Source organism: Chinchilla lanigera, unplaced genomic scaffold (assembly GCF_000276665.1).
Source record: "Chinchilla lanigera isolate Chin_1 unplaced genomic scaffold, ChiLan1.0 scaffold00018, whole genome shotgun sequence".
NCBI classification, from domain to species: Eukaryota; Metazoa; Chordata; class Mammalia; order Rodentia; family Chinchillidae; genus Chinchilla; species Chinchilla lanigera.
The window spans coordinates 10,336,227-10,343,483 of record NW_004955419.1 but is presented as its reverse complement, the minus strand read 5'-3'; positions in this window follow the sequence as shown (position 1 = coordinate 10,343,483).

Genomic DNA, 7,257 nt, shown 5'->3' with positions numbered 1-7,257 from the left:
ACCTAGGAGTTAAGTACCAAAGTGGAGCCATCACTTTGCTCTGCAGAATTATTTTTATCTTTGTATGTTTGAAATTTGGCCTGTATTCAAGAGATGTTGGGGTCAGATGGGCAGAGGATAACAGACAGTAAAGGAAAGTGATGTGAGGGAGAGAAGGCAAGTGATAAACCAATCAGGTTCAGCTTCCAGGTGAATCCAATCTTCTCCCCAGCAGCTTTCATTCCTTGTCTTGGTAAACACACAGTATTAGCTGTCAAGGCTGCATGCTCCCCTGTCTTGTCTACTGCTTATCTAAGGTAGCTGAGTGTGCCTGGGGTTATTACTGGTTGGTCATAGCTTTTGAGCTCTGACAGTGGGGAACAGGGTAGTGGTGCATCAGCTCTTGTACACAAGCATCTGCAAGCCATGTGACAGTGGCCAGAAGCAGCACCCAGCAAATACTCTTCACCTGGGACAAGATTCCAAATCCTAGACGTGAAAAAATTATACCACCTTGCAGCAGTGTTTGAATTTTACTACCTTTGACTTTTGCAAGGAGGGAGTTCTATTTAGCTTTAGTATTTTATAAAATAGCACATAGAGACTTAGGACAGACCTGAATTTGAATAGGAGGTCTTGGGCAAGTCACTGTACATTTCTGAATAGCTAGATCAAATGGACTTTTTAGTTTTAGTTTTTTGAGGAATCTCTGTACTGATTTCTATAGTGGTTCTACCAGTTTACTTTCTCACCAGAAATGAAGGTGTGTTCCTTTTAAACCCCTGAAGCCTCTTCAGAATTTGTTATTGGTTGATTTCTTGATGACTATTCTGCCTGGAGTGAAATAGAAACTCCTTGTTTTTTAATTTGTATTTCTCAAGTAACCAGCAACGTTGAGCTTTTTAAAAATATTTTTACTGACTGTTTCTACTTCTTCATCTGAGAAGGGTCTATTCATTTCAGGTCCCTCTTTTGATTGAGTTTTCATATTTAGGGAAGGTCTAATTTTTTAGAGTTCTTTATATATTCTAAATATTAGTTTTTTGTCTGAGGAGTACCTGACAATTTTCCCCTATTCTGTATGTTATCTCTCTACTCTGCTGATGGTTTCCCTAGTTGTACGGAAGTTATTGATCTGATGTCATTCCATTTGTTGATTCTTGGTATTATTCTTGTACAACCACAGTTTTGTTCAGAATGTTTTCACCTGTGCCTAGGTCTTCAAGAGATTTACTTATTTTGTCTTAGTGTAGATTAATTATTTCTGTTTTGATATTTGGATCTTTGATTCATTTCATTTGTAGTTTAGTACCTGTTAAGAAATATGGGTCTAGACCAGTTGTGGAGAACTTAACTGCACATGTGTCACAGCTGGCACGTGGAGCCCTCTCTACTGGCACATAAGCCAAGTTGTCCCAGCACTTAAGCATTACATAACAGTTGTTTTTTTCTAAACTAAAAGCTGAGTATTCAGGTTTAATTGCAGTGTTAGCACTTTGTAATAAATAATTGGGCTTTTGGTTGCAGTTTGGGCAGTCTGTCTCTCAAATTTTCAGCATCTCTGGATTAGGCTCAAACTTCAGCACGTAGATAGCCAGTTTTCTCAGCATCCATTTTGTAAAAGAAGCTGCCTTCCCTCCAAGAAAAACATTTAGCCCCTTTTTTAAGATAAGCTGAGGGTGCCTGGAGTTATTTCAGTATCTTCTACAGTATTCTGTTCCATTTCCCACAAGACTGTTATTTTGCCAATATCAGGTTGTTTTTAATCACTGTACCTTTGTAGTGTGACTTGAAGTTTCGGATTCTGATGGCCCCTGAGGCAAAAAAACTCTTAATCTCAAGGCCAGCCTGGGCAATTTAACTATATCTTGTTTCAAAAAAAACCAGCTACCACAAATCCCCTAGTGGCTTGGGTCCCCTGTTTAAGTACTTTCTCTATCAATGCTTTCTAGATTCTGTGTTAAACACGAATATATTTTCAATTCTAGGAATTTTTTTTTCCTTAAAATACAATTAAAGTGAAGTGGGACGTGAAATAAAAATAGACATATAAAATACAAGGATAACTTACAATTGTTGTGTTAGCGATAAAATGGTTTTATCAAATTGATGTAAAAACTTCCAGTGACTTTTTATAAACTTCCATGTTTGTTTTGCAAAGGACAGGTTACTAACTCTGGATCAACACTTGTCCGTGGCCATACTTTGACTGTTTAATATCACCGCTGAGTAGGTCCCCCTTGCAAACACTCTGAAGGTACAGGCAATTACAAGTCCCTTAATATACTGTAGTTTACCTTAGTATTATGTTTATGTCTATGTAAATGTAAATGCCATGTAGTCAGGGACTTTTGAAAATTAGATAGCCTCAGAGTGTAAAATAAAGTCTGGTGCATATTAGTCATTCAAAGGGCATTCATATGTAAATGTGTGGATTATGGGAGAAAGGATGCAAAGATAGATTTAAAAAGAAGACCAACATAATATACATCTCTTCTTGTATGAAAAACATTAATACTAAGAAAATTAGCCACCAAACTATAATCAAAACATATATTCACTTTGAACTAAAATTATTTGTATAAATTGCTTAACAAAGATTTATAATAGGAATGTAGAGCTGATCCTCAAGAAGAATACATGAATCACAGGAAAAATTAGAAAATAAGCAAAAATGTGAAAAGAGGATGTGAGCATTAAGAAGGAACCAATTAGAAATTTTGAAAATGGATAATTAATCATTTAAATGAAAAGCATAAATAATGGAGCAAATCTTAGTTAAGAAATAATTAAAAAGATAACGGTTTGGACTAGAATAATAAGAAGCTCACCTAGAATTCTCCACAAAGAAGCAAATGAGGAAAACAAGACAAAACAAAACAAAAGAGGAAGAGGCATTAGGATAGATTGAGTAGCTAACACTTACGCCCTGAAGGAGATGCGGGTCACTTAATGAAGGGTCATTATCTGAAGATGTGCTTTTTGGCTTGATCCAGAAATGAGAAAATAGTTCCATATATCAAAAGGTTAACACAGGAAGGAGGTGGTGAACAACAAAAAGGCAGAGTTTTAGAGGTGAAGATTGGTTCAATGGGATGAAGGTAAATGATCAAAACTCTTCAAGATATGTTTCCTATATGTACCAATTCTCCAATATGAGTGTAACTATTATGTATTAGAAACATATATGAATAAAAAAGTTCACACAGCAAATCAACACATACTCATTAAGTAAAATAGTAGAATAAAGTCAACAATCTAGTCTTAAAAATTATCATGGATAAAAGACAGACTAGTTACAGAAGAACAGAATTCAGACAGACAAGAGATGCCCTATGTGGTAGTATGTGGTGTATTTTAGAGAATGTCCCATGTGCAGCTGAGAACAGAGTGTATTCTAATGTTATTGGGTGGAATACTCTGTAAAGTTCTACTAAGTCTATTAGTTCACAGATTTGGTTTAGTTCTGTTGTTTCTTTGCTAATTTTTTTGTCTAGTTGATCTGTCTCTTTGGGACAATGGGGTGTTAAAATCCCCTGTTACAATCGTGTTATTATTTATTTGATTGTTCATGTCTATTAATATTTGTCTTATATAATTAGGTGATTCTACCTTTGGTGTATATATATTTATAATTGTTACCTTTTTTTGTGTTTGTTTTCCCCTAACAAGAATGTAGGGACATTCTTTATCTCTTTTGAACAAGATTAGATTTTGAAAATCTAGTTATAGTGTTCTTTGAAAAGAACCATTTAAAAATACATCAGTTTGAAACATAAAGGAAAGGAAATTAGCAGTGAAAAGTAGTGAAGCAATGATTTATACAAGAAAAAAATAATCCAAGTCAAAAACATTACTAGAGGTAAAGGAATGTATTGTTTAACAAAATAAAAAACACCACTAAATCAAATAATAAAGAACATGGATGCACTTAGTAACAGATCCTCAAGATGAAAAAGAGAAGTTTATATCACTATCTGTAAAACTGGCAAATACTTTATCATTAATGGGAGATTCCAAAATTCTTTTAAGAAAAACTAATATCTTAAATTCAGCAAACAAAATCTGCAAGCTTTATTATATATCTATGAATATGTATCTCAATTATATAAACACATGATACTCAAAAAAGCTGATAATATAATTTTTCTAAAATATACGAGGTATAAAGATGTATAAAATCTGTATGTGTAAAATGCATATATATTTATGACATGTGTGGGCATAAAAAAGTATATAATTTCGAAGAATGGATGCTGAATAGACTTCATTTTCTTTTTACAATGCAATTAATTTAGGCATTAATATAATGGTGACAGTGTCTTGTTACTGGCTGTTTGGTAACTGGAGCAAAATAACAGAAATACTTTGTAACGCAGTCATTTTTTCATTGACTGAACATTGGAATAGTACTAGGAGGAGGACTGTAATAAATACTGGTACCAGGTTCTCACCTCCAGGAATGCTGAGGAAATTCCTCTTTGGGATGTTTAGTCTGAGGATTGAGATTATTGAAAGCTCTCTGCTGATTCTAAAGTACAGTCAAATGTGAGTATTATTGACTGAAAGTCTGGCAATATTTCTAACTACTAAATGTTACAGCATTTAAAGATAGGGTTACGGGGCTGGGGATTTAGCTCAACGGCAAAAGCGCCTGCCTGTCAAGTGCAAGGTCGTGAGTTCAGTTCCCGGTACCAGAAAAAAACCAAAATAAAGAAAGAAAGAAAGAAAGAAAGAAAGAAAGAAAGAAAGAAAGAAAGAAAGAAAGAAAATAAAGATAGGGTTACAAAGACAAATGGTTGTGCTTTTGTTCAGAAGTTATCAACAAGATTCAGTCTTCACTGGGAGCCAAGTGGATAATGATGCAAGCCCCATGACAGCTGTTAGAGTACCTTTAGTCAGTGTGTTCAAATTCCTCCTTTTGTTCATCATTTCCATGGTTTACAATCAAGCGTAGATCTTAATTGACCCTAATACAGAAAGTATCTGACTGTGAGCTGCTGGATCTTCATATGTCAAAGGACCTCAGTTAATCATTTTGCTAGTGTATTCACGGGAAAAATAGTAGCACACACACTAGCATCTCTCTTTAGTCTAACCATACAGGCAGATATGGCTAAAAACGAAGGTGTCCCTGAATATGAGTGAATTGTAGTCATATCCAAGTGTTCTGGATAAGGCCAAAAGCAAAGATTAATGAGTAAGATTTTCAGTAATAGAATTCTATATGGTTTGATAAATTGCAAGCAATAAAATATAATGTGGGAATATGTGTGCTTTGAAATTAGACAGATTTGGAACAAGTCCCAGCTCAGTTAATTATTAGCTATGTGACTATAGGCTCATCACTTATTTGTAAAATTTGTGACATTTAAATGAGTTGATGTAGATATAGTACTTAGCTCAGTATCTGACACATAGAAATTTTGTGATACAACATATCCATTATCACTGTTGTTGTTTTTATTATTCAGTAATTTTCTAAAGACACATGCAACATAGGTCATGCTAGCTGCCAGTTTTGGGAAGCTAATGTATCCTATTTAAGAGGATATAAGAGAGTCCAGAGCAGTAAGACCTGTCTTAGAGATTGAGATATATAAAAATATTGACAGAGAGAGGCTTTTAACATCAAATTACTTGCAACACCAGTTCCAGGATTTTATGGACAGTACTCTTCCTTGAAAAGCAGTTACTCCACCTGGAAAAGAGACTGAAAAAACTACTGTGAAGGTGGCTGGGTGATCATTTTTTCATAACAGTATGAATTTCGTATCATTGTTAATTTCATTAACCCAACAGGAACAAAAATGACCTTTAAACTTACGATATCCTAGTACATTGAAACAGAAAACTATATATCTTGTCATCAAATCCCTGGAATTTATATCCCATCTCCCATCTGGTTATCTGGTAGTACAACATACATCATGATTTACATGGTTTAATGTTAGCCAAACATGTAACTCTTTTCTGATTATCCATTAATCTCTAAAACTCCATTCTAAGTCTCTTTGTATGTATTTTATTTAAAATTTTCATTGCATCATTCATAAATGCGTAAGACATACTTTTTCCTCTGCCCTGGGTGAAGGCTTACTTCTCTTGCAATCAACCATCTTTATTATGCATGAGTACTTACTATGTATATTAAGGATGCAGGAAGCACAATAGAGTCTCAGATCTCCAGAAAACAGTTTAAGGTGCTTCATCAAAGAAAATTAGAAGAATGTTGGGAACAGACTATGGTGGGAATGTGGAAATCAGGAAATCAACCTAGACTTTAGGAAAACAAGGTTTTCTGGAAAGTTGGATTTGATCTAAAAGGTAAGAATTAAAAAGTGGAGAGGAGAAAAAAGGACATTTGAAGCAGAAGAAATGTGTCTTTGGAAGCCCAATAAAGAGTAGTGAAGTACATATTTTAGCAAGGGCCCTTCAGTGAAGTCCATTTGGTGCAAATGTAAGGTATTTAGGCATTTTGGGGGAAGAAATTGAGAAGTGTTGTAGCTACACCGTCTGGTAAGGTTGGTAGTCACTAGAGTCAGGTGGTGTTGAGTCTTTAAACTTTGGCTCATTCTAACTGAGGTATGCTGATACCATAAAATACACATTGAATTTTAAAACTTAGTGTTAAAATCAGCCCAAAATACATCAGTAACTATCTCAATGACATGTAAATAACATTATATTATAAATTGCATTAAATAAGACTATAATTAAAAATAATTCCAGCTGGTATTTTTTTTAACTTTTTAAAAAGTAGCTACTAGAAAAGTAAAAGTTATACATGTGGCTTGCATTTGTGGTTTGCTCAATAGTTCTATGAACTTTACTGGGGTTCTTCTGAAAGAGAATGTGTGATCAGATTTAACAACATTATTAAGATATGAGTATTTAATACAATAAATACACTGTTTAGTGGAACAGTGTAATGAAAAAAATCATTAAATTACTTATTTAAAGTTAGAAAGAATCACAGAAGTCCAACATCAATAAAACAAAAAACAATAAGAAGAAAACCCTGGTTAGAAATTCAATATTCTTTCACAGAAGGTGGTAGGGATTGCCATGGGGAAGAGAATAAATGAAAGATATGAACCTTAGGAATGAATTTGTAAAATTATCACAATTAGAGGTAATATGTTTATATACTTGGAAAACCTAAGAGAATAAATTAACATCACTACAAATAATCTGAGAATCAAAAAAAGGGTATGGAAACAATTTTAATATACTAAAATCAATAACTTTCATAAGGACAAACAATAAACATTTACA